The sequence below is a fragment of the Cornus florida genome, unplaced genomic scaffold, assembly GCF_030987335.1.
Source record: "Cornus florida cultivar Cherokee Brave unplaced genomic scaffold, ASM3098733v1 CherokeeBrave_3.0.0_Hap2_Chr05, whole genome shotgun sequence".
Lineage (NCBI taxonomy): Eukaryota > Viridiplantae > Streptophyta > Magnoliopsida > Cornales > Cornaceae > Cornus > Cornus florida.
The window spans coordinates 78,215,188-78,229,558 of record NW_026775575.1 but is presented as its reverse complement, the minus strand read 5'-3'; positions in this window follow the sequence as shown (position 1 = coordinate 78,229,558).

The following is a 14,371-nucleotide window of genomic DNA, read 5'->3' as shown; positions in this document are numbered from 1 at the left end:
ACATACTCTAGGGTTTTAATGGATCAATAATTGAATTAAGCATGTTTTTATATGTCAATTTAACCTTATCTTTGCCTTGAATAAATTCGGTGATGGGTTTTGAAAGTTCATTACAGTAGTTGTTTTTCCTAAGCATGATTTGTCTGTGGAACTTGTAGTTTTGTTTTTGATTTCAACTATTGTAAACACTCCATGGGGATTATACCGGACATAGTTAGGACCCTTGGGAACGGTCTAAAACTAAATAGAACGGGTGGGAAGCGGCCGGCGTTGAAGAAGAAGGTCGCAGAAGTCACAGACGGACAGACGGCTCTCAGAGAGGGAGAGAGCCGGCTCCATGGAGGAGGGAGCCGGCTCCCCCCTAGTGTAGAGCCGGCTCTAAGAGGTGTAGAGTTGGCTCTACCCAAGTAGAGCAGGCTCCAATAAAAATTGGAGCCGGCTCCCCCTTTGTTCATAACCTGTTCTCGCTCAGTTTGCTTCCGGAAGGTGTTTAATGCACTGTTTGAAGCTGTTGTGTGTTGGAACTGTTTAAAAAAAATATTGGGACTTGCCATGGTGATTAAGAAGTTAACTTTGGGTATTAAGAGGTCTTTTAATTGATTAAAGTTTACCTCTAAATTAACGGAACAAACTGTATAAAATTTATGCACATTGTACACGATTAAGGGATGGAAGAAGACTTGATTGCTCAAGCTTATTTTTGAGCATTCCAGTGGGATCTAATATGTTTATAAATTGTTCTAAATACATTATAGGGTCATTAATGTATCGAAGTTGACCTATGCATGCTTTGGGGGCTAATTGTTGAAATAGTAAATACTTTCTGCAATGATATGGATTATCGTTTGGATTTTTAATTGCTAGAACATCAAATATCTTCCTGCAATTATTTGGATAATGTTTTGGAATGTAATTTACTAAATTATGATTTCTATACTGTAATTGGCATTGATATGGAGGATTGTATGCACCGGTATGGGACGGTGGCATACTAGGGATGGTTTAGCTTCAAAACGCTAAGACCTAACCTAATGGATTAATGGAATGGATTGTAAGATATCGAATCCTAATTGTGAATAAGTCAGATCAGCTGTAACCAAGTTGGACGACTTCCTGGATTAACGGATGGTAGTTAAGTCATATCCACTGAATAAGTTGAGTGACTAACTAGTTGGTTTATTGTAGGTCAGTTTAATAAATTGTTAAACTGCTTACCCTGGATTTGGACGGACTTTATATATATGTTTATGGTACCACGAGTTGAGCTTGAGTCTCAGACTCGTTGGTTATGGTGTCCTTAGGTATTAAAGCCCTTTGCAAATACCAAATTTATACACTCTTTAGGACAAATTTGCATAGACTTTATTTGAATAAGTCAAGAGCATTTTGGTATTTTTAATTAGCTTCTTTGACCTTGGGGGACCCTTGCTATAATTGGTATTTTGTAATATTCCAGGCCCGCTACAGTAGTCCATTTTGAGAACAAAACATGTTTGGGGCGGCTTGTTTTGTTTTCAACATAACACTTTCAAAACAAATTTATTATTTGGTCCAAAAGGTGGGAAAAAAAAATTGGTATTTTATGTTGTTCCAGGCCCATTTTGCTGTAGTGGGGGAAATAATTTTTTTAGGGCAAATCATTTCAGCCTCCCAATTGCCTCCATCTCTATTCTCGTTCTCAACTCTAGAACTTGCTCCCTCTCTGTCTCTGCAACTGCAAACTACAAAATCTATAAGAATTAGATATTCAAAACCCGCCTCCATCTTTATTCTCGTTCTCAACTTTGAACTTGCCCTCTCTCTCTCTCTTTGCCTTTGCAAACTACAAAATCTACAAGAATTAGAAGTTCAAAACCCATATATTTCAGTTTATTTATCTATCCGCAAGAATCAAAACCCATATCGGCATATCATTTCAAATTGTTCAAAACCCATGTCGGCATATTTGTTTGCAAGAATCAAAACCCATATCGGCATATCATTTCAGATTGTTCAAAAAATCAAAACCCATTTATGTTGTTTGATTTACCATCGGAGTGAGCCTCACAGCCTCTATCATTAGGGATATCGATGCCGCCGATGATGAGGGGTTTCCAGGTTCCAATATGTGGAGGCTGAAGTCATGGCCGACCCGAAAACCAGGGACTTGGAAGGAGTGGCGGCGATGGTTTGCGGCTCTATTTCTATAGCGGTAGTGGTGGCGGATGCCGTAATCGGAGATGATCTGGGTGTTGCTCAGAGAGATAGAAGAGGCGATGAGAGGAGAGTGAGATGGGTGCAAAGAAAAAGTGAAGGAGGAGGAGAGAGAGAGAGAGATATATATTGGGTTCGTGAATGTTTTGAGGAGAGAGAGATTGGGTTCATGGATGTTTTGATCCTCGCCAAACATGTTTTATTCTCATTTCAAAACACTACATTACAAAACACTTGTTCTGTTTTAGGCTAAAACAAAACATTACAAACCATAACACTTTCCAAACGGGCCCTAAGAGGGTTTTAGGTCAATTTTTTAGTCAGTGAGTTTGATGCAACATCGGATAGTCAAGAATGATTTCTTACAATTTGTTTATTTTTTTTTAAATATACATTACAAGTGGAAAATTAAGTACTTGTTGGTAGTGCAGTATACAAAACACTTCCAATAGCTTACAAACACGATTTTTAAAAAACCAAATCGCTTCGCTTCAAAGTAAAAAGAATTTTTTTATTATTTCAATCGTAAAAGTCTAAATACTAAAGAATCTAATGCTAATTATAATTTAGATTTTTTTTTTCATGACATTTTACTTTAATTTTTACCTTTAGTGAAATTCAAATTCAATTATGGAACGTGTCTACTTAGATAATCATTTAATTTGAAATGATCAACGTATTATTGACTAATAAAATTAGGACGGGTACTAATTTCAGAATAATATTTTATGCCCATTCCAAGATCAAGTGAGGATTTGGAAAATGACATTGTAGATGCAAAAATAATAAAAATTTGTGCGATTCGAAACTGTAATGACCCGGCATTTTCCTTCCTTTCTTTTTCCCAGATTTTCATGAATATATTTTTTTTCCGTTGATCTTTTCTTTTCTGAGTTCAGCTTTTTGTCACTTAGTGTGACGCCTCTTGGATCCGAGACACGGGTTGATCAGGCCCAGCCCAAACCCGAGGGAAATATCAAACAATTAAAGTATTTTAAAGCGAACACAGAGTATTAAATGAAATAAGAAATAGAATAAAGCTATCAAAAATATCCAATATCAAATCCTCCAAACTATCATGAATAAAGTGAATCTAAATCTCCAAAATCTCTAAGAGTACAACTCGGGAATCCATCTAGTGGACCCCTAAAAATCCCAACTGAACTAAAATAACTGAAAGTAAATTAAATTAAAACATCGAGAAAAGTCCTACGTAATCTGATAAATGAGAAATTATCCTCAAACAGCACGATCAAGCTCTAAGGCTGGAACCGTCTTGTACCTGAAAAGAATAAAAGAGTGGGTCAGGCCCACGAACAAGTTATAATCTAACTGCAATCCATACAGTGACCCGATACGCAGATACACCCTAGATATCTCACAATATCTATTTAGTCCATACATATATATATCCATACTAAGGACATTCACTGGACTATAATAGGGGTCTCAACCTGAATAGAAGGCCACATGCGAAAACGTACCCAAAGGTGGGCATGAGTACCTAGACCTAACAAGGTACACCTACCTACTATATCCAACTACGCATCTACTGCACATACGCACCCTAACCAACGAGCCTGAAACTCAAGCTCATCTCGAGGTACCATAACCATATATCTAAAGTCCGTCCAAATTCAGAGTATGTCATTCAATTATTCATTGAGGAGACATACAAAACGCAGTCCAAATAGTCACTCAACTTATTCAGCTGATATGACTTAACTACAACCAACAAATCCAGGAAGTCACTCAACTTAGTCAGTTGATCTGACTTAAACACAATTTAGGATTCAATAGTTTACAATCTATTCCATTAATCCGATATGTTAGGTCTTAGCGTTTTGAAGTTAAACCGTCTCTAGTATACCACCGTCCCATACCAGTGCATACAAACCTCCATATCCATGTAAATTACAACAATTAAATAAAAGTTTAGGAACTTACAGTCCAAACCATTATCCAACTAATTGCAGAAAAATATATAATATTCTAGCAATTTAAATCCAAACACTAGTCCATGTAATTGCAGAAAAAGATTTAATATTTCAACAATTAGCCTCCAAAGTATGCATAAATCAAATTCAATACATCACTGACCCTATAATGCATTTAGAACAAGTTTTATAATCATGTTTTTTTCCTATTAAATTGCTAAAATTTAGTTTAAGCAATTAATCCCTTTCTTCCCGTAACAGTTTAACACAATTTCACAAATTAGATATTTATGTCCCATGTACTTAAAACTGAATTTTAATCAATTTAAGGTCTTAATGATACCTAAAACCATCTTCTTAAGTCCTCTGTGAAGTCCCAAAACCATCAGAACAGTTTAAGCCTCACACAGTTCAAAACAGTGCGGAAAAAAAAACCATCAGAAAACAAATTTGAGAGAGAACCTGCTCCATGACTTTGGGAGAAGGCTCTATTAAGCCTAGAGCCGGCTCCAAGGACCTTGGAGCCGGCTCTACATGTGTGGGAGTTGGCTCCCACTTCTATGGAGCCGGCTCTCACCTCTTCTGAGAGCCGTCTTCAACTTTTACGACCTTCTGCTTCGTCTCCGGTCGCTCCCAACCTGTCTATTTGGTTTTAAACTGTTCCTTAGAGTCCTAACTGTGTCCAATATAATCCCCGGGGTGTGTTTACAGCAGTTGAAATCAAATACAGAGATTACAAGTTCTGCAGACTAATCATGCTTTAAGAACACAACTAAAATCAGACATGCACGAACTATAATTGAACAGATTTCAACACATACAGATCATCAATATAGCATCTAATATACATGTAACACTTATTTAATGATTAATTAAACCCTAGAGACTATCTAGGTGCACAGAACACAGGCCAACGGGGAAAGAGGAAGAAATTAACTTGCCTGTGATTTCAGTTATGAAATCCCGACGTCGTATCCACGTTTTCGGCAACACTAAAATACTGTCTAGCCTCCTATTACTTTTGTTCTTCCCTTCTCCTAGGTCCGACCTTGAAGCCTCAGTCGAATCCCTCACCGAATGTGCTCTGTTCTCCCAAAACCTCATTCTGTATCTCTCTGTAGCTTTGATACGTGAATAGGGTTTTTCCAACCCTTCCTGCAGACTATAACCGTGTATATATAAGCACAAATATAACCTAATTCTAATGGTAATCCAAGACAGAAACCCTAATCCAAGTTAAACCCTAATCAGCCAATAGGATAAAACCTACGTTATAACCCTTGTCTGCATCCACCTACTGGACTTCTAACAGAAATCCAAAATAATTTATTAACGTAATCTAAAACTCAATTAACTTAGTTACATTAAAATTTATAATTAATAACTTAATCCAATTAAAGAAAATACCAAAGACATTTAAATAAAATAAAATAATTCTATTAAAAAACACAAGAAATCAATTAATGCAATTTAACTTCCATAATTAAACAATTAAATCACAATTAAATCAATTAAAGAAGTAAAACAATTAAACACTTAATCAAATAAACAAATAGGCACACAAAATGCAAGAAAACAATAATTAAAATACCGAGACTATCCTTTTAAAATTAGGGGTATTACATTCTTCCTCCCTAACAAAAGGAATTCCGTCCTCGGAATTCGCTCTTACCTTCTTCCAATATTTCAGGAAACTGCGAGCGAATGACATCCTCCCGTTCCCAAGTGGACTCAACCTCATTGTGGTAACTCCACTAAACACGCACCAAAGGAATAACCTTATTACGAAGGATTTGATTCAAGCGGTCGACAATACAATACGGTGGCTCCAAATAAGTTGCATCCGGCTGCAACTCAATCTCCCCAACATCGATATGATAATATCGATCCTCATCTCGCAGAAATTTCCGCAACATGGAATACATTGTGTACACGATCCAAATTATCCGGAAGTGTCAACCGATAAGCGACAGCTCCAACTCAATCCGTAATCATGAATAGACCAACAAACCGTGGAGACAACTTCCCTTTCTTCCCAAAGCGCATTACACCCTTCATAGGCGACACTTTGAGTTGAACCTGATCCCCAACCTGAAACTCCAAAGCACGTGTGCGATGATCTGCATAACTCTTCTACCTACTCTGGGCAGTGCGCATGCGATCCCTAATAAGAGCTATTTTCTCAGAAATATCCTTGATAAACTCAGGACCCAAGAATTTGCTCTCCCCAACCTCCATCCAACAAACAGGCGATTGACACGGTCGGCCATATAATGCCTCAAATGGTGCCATCCCAATAGTCTTTTGAAAACTATTGTTATAAGCAAACTCCACAAGCGGTAAGTAATCCTCCCAATGGCCCTTGAAATAAAAAACACACGACCGAAGCATATCCTCCATAGACTGATTAACCCTTTTAGTCTGTCCATCAGTCTGAGGATGATAAGTAGTACTAAGGTGTAATTCAGTACCCAAAGCCTATTCAAAACTCTTCCAGAATCCTGACACAAAACTCGAATCCTTGTCCGATATAATAGACAATGGAATTCCATGCAACTTTACAATCTCTGAAATGTAAAGTCTCGCCAACTGCTCCAAAGTGAAGTCAGTGCGAATCGGCAAGAAATGAGCTGATTTCGTCAATCTGTCCACGATGACCCAAATAGAATTGTGATCCTTAAAGGAATTTGGCAACCCTTCCACAAAATCCATAGAAATGTTCTCCCATTTCCACTCCGATATCGGCAGTGGCTGTAGAGTTCCTGGCGGCCTCTGATGATTAATCTTGACCATCTGACAAGTACTACACCGAGAGACAAAAATAACAATGTCTTTCTTCATACCTGCCCACCAAAACTGCCGCTTCATATCCTGATACATCTTGTCTCCTCCTGGATAAATAGAAAAACTTAGAGTGGTAAGTCTCAGTCATCACATTCTTCCTCAACTTATCAGCAGAAGGTACCACTAACCGTCCCTTGTACCGGAAACTTCTATCAGCCTCAACATAGTAGAATGGAAACTCCCCAGAAGCTATCTTTTCAACTTTGTCAATGCACTGCTGATTTGTGAGTTATGCCTTCAAAACTTTGTGAATGATAGAAAGTGTAACCACCATGCAAGCCATGAAAGCATCTGACAATTCATCCACCTTCTTCAATGCATTCCACTCAGTAGTGAATAGAGCGGAAAGGCTAGCAACAAGTCGGTGACTGAGTGCATCCGCCACTACATTTGCTTTCCCTGAATGGTACTGTATAGAGAAGTGATAGTCTTTCATAAACTCCAACTATCTGCGCTGTCTCATATTCAACTCTCGCTGAGTGAACAAATACTGCAGACTCTTGTGATCGCTAAATAATCTGAAGGACTCACCTAACAGATAATGCCTCTAAATATGTAAGGCAAAGACCACAGCTGCCAACTCCAAATCATGGGTTGGATAATTAAGCTCGTGAGACTTAAGCTTCCGAGATCCATACAAAATCGGTCGCTCCTCCTGCATCAAAACACATCCAAAACCCTGCAAAGAAGCATCCGTGTAGACAAGATACTCTATCCCGCTCTGTGGGGTAGACAAAATCGGTGCAGAAGTTAACTTAGTCTTCAGCTAATCAAAAGCTTTCTGATAATATTCATCCCACACGAACCGTACACCTTTTTTAGTCAGATGAGTGAGTGGTCCCGCTATCTTTGAGAGTCCCTGGATAAACCTCCTGTAATATTCTGTCAATCCGAGAAAACTCCGAATCTCAGTAGGTGAAGTAGGTTGTCCCCATTCAACCACTGCTGACACTTTGGCTGGATCCACCGCTATTCCTCTTTCTGACACCACGTGACCTATAAACTTCACCTCCTGCTGCCAAAATTCACATTTCTCAAACTTGGCATATAACTGGTGTTCACGCAGCGTCTGTAACACAATCCATAGATGTCTAGCATGATCATCCTTTGACCTAGAATAGATCAGGATATCATCAATGAAAACAATGACAAACTGATCCAAATAGGCACTGAAAATCGTGTTTATTAAATCCATGAAGACCGCTAGTGCATTAGTCAACCTAAACGGCATCACTCGAAACTCATAAGATCCATATCTTGTGAGAAACGCTGTACTCGGAATATCCCACTCCCGAACCTGAAATTGATGATATCCAAACCGCAGATCAATCTTAAAGAAATAGGTAACTCCCTTTAACTGATCAAAAAGATCATCAATTCTAGGTAACGGATACTTGTTACGAATAGCAACCTTATTCAACTCCCTATAATCTATATATAGAGCCGAAGTGAACTGTCCTTCTTCTTTACAAACAAAACCGGTGCTCCCCAGGGTGAAGTACTCCTGCATATAAAACCCTGGCTCAGTAGCTACTGAATCTAATCCCTCAGCTCTCGCATCTCCACTGATGCCATCCTATACGGTGCCCTAGCAATAGGCGTAGTGCCTGGAGCTAAGTCTATCACAAAGTCGATCTCGCGACTAAGCGGCTACCCTAGAATCTTCTGAAATACATTTGGGAAATCCTGTACAATTGGTATGTTATCCAATGTTACAGTAGTTCCCTCTTCCGTTTCCTCCTCCACATGGAACAAATAGGTGCTAGTGACCCCGCTAGAACACGGCATAGCGACGACATACATATCCTGACCAGGTATGGTGAAAACAACAGACCTATCATAATAATCAACTTGGGCATGGTAATGCGATAACCAATCCATCCTAAGTATCACATCATAAGTGTGCATGTCCAGGATCAAAAGATTGGCTAGAAATCTGAGTCTACCAATATCTAGTGTCACGGGCCCATCACTCTCATGAAGAATGGTTGTATTGCCTAACGGTGTAGAAATACCCTGTGGTCTACTGCATACCCGAGTCGTCATCCCAGACAAAGCAATAAAAAATCTAGCTACAAATGGGTGTGTAGCACACGTATCAAATAAAACACGTCCATGTAAACCATGAATAGGAAACTTACTCTCAACAGCCTGAGGTACCTGCATATCATGTGGCATGGGGTTGTATACCCTGCCATAATGTAACTGCTGCAGTGCCTGTCCCTGAGGCTGCAGCGGCGCTGGTAAAGCCGAATATGTCTGTCCCTAAATCCGTAGAACTTATGGAGCTGGTAAAGGCACTGGCGCCCTCTGCCCCTGCTGCACATTGTGATACCTCCTAATTTTGGAACATGGGTTGATCAAGTCCGCGCACAAAATCAGGGAATGTAAAGACAATTTAAGTATTTAACAAGCACAGAATACAAAGATGAATAATAAAGAATAAATAAACCGCTGAAGAAAACTAATAAATAAATATTACTTAACGATTCTCCAACAATTACAACTCGGGAATTCCATAACTCAAGGACCCCTTAAAACATTATCTAATAATCCAATACTACTTAAAAGTACACAAGACGAATAGATGAATGATAGTCTCCCAGCTGCGGATCCTCAACCTCAAGACTGGAACCTCTAATAACCTGAAAAATAAATCGTAGGTTAAACCCTACGAGCAAGTTCACTCTACCAGGCCTCTGAAAACAAATAAGCAGATCATCTCTGATCAAAACCAAACCTAATAAAGTTTTAACTTTAATAAAGTACGATATACATGTCTATATATAATTATATATACTATACTAATCACATCCATTAATATGTTTATTAAATTTCCAAACCTATTAAATAATGATTAAAATAATAATCATACTTAGATCAATCCACTATTTCTTTTTAAAAGAAACTTCTTTAACCTTAATCATATCCTAATCCGTTGTTTAATCATTTAAACAAAAAACTATAATAAAAGGAAAAATTATAATTAATCCCAAAACCCGATAATGATTTTAATTATTTAAATCACAAATCCAAAATCTAAGCTTTGACAAATCATCCATGCCTCCACCAATATTATTTTATTCATATAAAATAATACACTAGCTAGTAAGTACTAGATTATTCTAATTTAAGAATATCTAATCCTAATCCAATCTATATATACAATAACCATAGATGATATTTTAATCATATAATACATAGCAATTTAATTACGCTTTGGCAAATCAACCATGCCATTATAAATATTTTCATTTATAAATTGGCAACTCAACCATGCCTCCTTAAATATATAAATTTATATATTGGCAAATCAACTATGCCTGCTTAAGTATATATTTATTTATACATTTAATTAGCAACTCATTCATATTTCCCACGTATGTATTTTATTCAGACAAATAAGACAATATATTTAAGTCTTTGGCAACTTATCTGTGCCGATAATTCAACCATATATCAAACCTTAAAAGTTAATTTATCAACCAAACAATTCATATATAGGAAAAATTAACTTACAAACAAAACAACTCATACCTAGGCATTCCATGCATATCTTATGCATATACTTATATTAAGTAAAAATAATAATTTAATCATCTTAAATGATATATATATACATACATATATATTATATAATATATATGTGTATAATACCATTGATAATAATCTTTGATTATCTTTGATTATCTAAATCATATATATACCTATATATCAAATATATATATATATATATATATATATATATATATATATATATATATACGTATTTCCTTCCATACAAAACACATATTAATTAAACCATATATATATACTTCCTTCCATACAAAAAGTATTAATTAATTATGTATACGTCAATTAAATGCTACTAGATACTGCCATAGTACTCTATGGCTCTCATAACACCATGAACACCTCCTCCAATGGTTGCTTTCAATCCTAACGGCTTAAATATCAATTCTGGGAATTCACCGGACCCCACAAGAGCTTTTCGGGACCACACACGCATTCCCATGCTCTTCCACGTGCCGCCACACGCTCCCACACTCTTTGCACGTGCTTCCACGTGCCATCATTCACTGGTAGGCGCGTCCACGCGCCTAGCACACTCTCAGCTTGTGCTGGCAGCTCCTGATTGGTTGCTGTTTTGTGCTCTTGTATGCCGCGCCACACTGGATAACTATTCTGTTGACCAAACCAAGTTAACAGTCCAGATCACATGCGCACCATACTCCTATGTTCCTTGATGCACCGAATCATCTCCCTTTTATCAATTTAATCCAAGCGTCTAGATCAACGTGCGCACCATAATAATATACACCGCGAAGCACCAGATTATTCTACTCAAACTTATCCTAATCTAATGGTCCTGATTGGCGTGTGCACAATCTTCCTATGCACACGCCCACACCGAATTAAATCACTATTGATGCGCCGAATTGCTGAAGATTCTTTATGTACACAGTTTATATATTTTGTATAAATATTTAACAAAACAAATCAAAATAAATAATCAGAAAATACAAAATAATCCCAGAAAATTACAAAAAATTCCAGAAAATTCTAAGAACTTATAGAAACTCTAATTAACCCACTTGGGCCCTAGATCACCCTATAAAGTGATTAACAAAATATATGCAACACATATATATATTATTTAAAATCCAATAATCCAAAAATCAAACATAATAGTTTATGCTTTTATTTAATCCGATCTAATCATAATTTTTAAACAAATAAATTAATTAAAGCCTTAATACTCAAGGTGAAATCCTTATGAGTTCTAAGAGGAAAGATAGAGAATAACTCGTCTGAAGGTTTCGAAACAAAACCGACACTTCATGTTTTGATTGTCTCTACTAATTCCAGCGTCTTCTTTCTTTAATCCGGCTTCCTCTTTGTCAGCCTTCTCCTCTTCTTTTTCCACTTCTCTTATTTTTCTAACGTGTAAACTTTTAATCCTAAAGCCTTATGTGTATATTTATACACATTAAAATCCAAATCCTATTCAAACTAGGATTATGAATTAAAATAATAATCCTTAAATAATAAATATCTATAAACATATATTATATTACATATATATATATATATATACACCTTCCATAATTAACCCATTGGTTAATTAAATCACAAAGACCTATATATATCTATATATCTCTTTCCATAACATTTATTAATTAAGTATATTTACATATAATTTTATATATATTTATAATTAATACAAAAATGATCATTTAAATAATTAAATAACCATACGCCTTTATTAATTAACCCAATAAGGCTTCATTCAAGCCCAAGACCACATCCTTTGGTCCAACTTTCCTTAAGCCCAATCCAAATAATTTAAATAAATAAAATAATTAAATAAACACTTAAATTAAAATAGTTAATTACATAAATAACATAAACAACCAAGAATTTACAATTAAGTTATACCATACCAATAAAAATTAACACGCCAACAATTCAGTCAATAATTAAACTCACACCACAATCATCATATCAATAATTTACGAAATATAAATAAATAAAACAATTAATCTAAGCACTCAATAAAACAAATAAAATAAAATAAATAAAATAAACACAATTAATTCAAATTAAATCAAATAAATCATTTTTAAAAAATAAAAGTAATTAATTTCAATTAATAATTCCTCTAAAATATAGGGGTATTACACACATGTTGTCTCTGTCCCTCTTTAGGATACTGCCTGGAAGTATGTCCATATTCTCCACAATTGTAGCAACTACCCTGGAAAGTACCAAATGGCCTCCTCTGTCGGTTAGCCTGTGGCTGACCCTGTCATACCTGTGGTCCCCCATTCTGCTGTCGCTGAATAGGTGTCACATCCCTGTGAGCATCTGAACCACCCTTATGCTTCTTCCAAGGCTGTTGTCCCTGGAATTTGCCCTTGTCATTCTGTCGGTGTCCGTTCCCATTCCCTTTCTCAGCTGACTGATTAGCAGAGTCTCTGTCACCCCGCTTCTCACCCTTGGCCTGTCTGAAGTCCACAATCAACTCATACTGCTGTAGAGCGGCACCTACCACATGAGCATATGTAGTATAGGCTGGACTACCTGTAATAGCTCTCTTGATAGACCACATCAGTCCCTTAACGAAACCGTTGCGCTTCTTCTCCTCTGTATCCACCTCCTCCGGTGCAAAAAAAGATAAGCGCGTGAACTGCTACTCATACTCCGCCACTGTCATGTTCCCCTGCTGCAGGTTAAGGAACTCTATTTTCGTAGCTACCCTGACTGCATAAGGGAAGTACTTTTCTTCAAAGTGTGCACTGAACTGATCATAAGTCAATGACATCATTTTCTCTGGGGTGGTAACTGACTCCTACCACTGTAGTGCATGTCCAACTAGCTTGAAGGTAGGCAGCATCTGCTTCTAAACCTCCGTGCACTGAACCAAGCGAAGATGTCGCTCGATGTCCTGTTTCCACTGGTAAGCTGCTTCGCATCGGTGGATCCTATGATACCCATCGGATCCGAGACACAGGTTAATCAGGCCCAGGCCCAAACCCGAGGGATATCAAACAATTAATATGTTATAACGAACACAGATTACAAAAGAAATAAGAATAAAGTTTTAAAAAAAAAAACTGGAAGAAACTAAAACATAAAATCCTTTAATAATTGAATACTTAAATCTGATAATCCAAACTCCAAAACTCCATCAGTTTACAACTCGGGAATCCATCTCCAGTGGACCCTTAATAAACATCCAGACTAAAATAACAATTGTAATAACATCCAAAAATAAACTATGGAGAGAATCCTACATCGTCGGAAAAGTGAATAGAGACCTCTGCTCAGCACGAACACGTCTAAGCCTGGAACTGTCGTGTACCTGAAAAATAGAAGTGGGTCAGGCCCACGCGTAAGTTCTATACTTCTACAATCCAAACAGAGGTCCGATACGCATGTACATCCTAAACAATTCAACAATAGCTAATAGTCCGTAAGTATATATATAGTCACACTAAAGGACTCTCACTGGACTACAAGCTGGTCTCAACCTGAATAGAGGGAACATGCCTAAATGCACACGAAGTGGGCATGTGTACCTAAACCTAAAAAGGGTACACCTCTAACCATCGTATCCAGCTATGCATCCTAATGCATATACGCTCCCTAACCGTCGATCCTGAGACTCAAGCTCATATCGAGGTACCATAACAATATATTTAAAGTCCATCCCGAATCCTAGTAGTGCCGCTCAACTAGTTGTTGCCATGACACTATAATCAATAGGACTTAACTTTTAGTTAATCCAATTCTTAATCCAGAGTAGGTAGGTTTTGGTATTGTGAATCCAAACCGCCCTTAGTATACCACCGTCCCATACCGGTGTATACCATCCAATCATCCAACAGTTGATA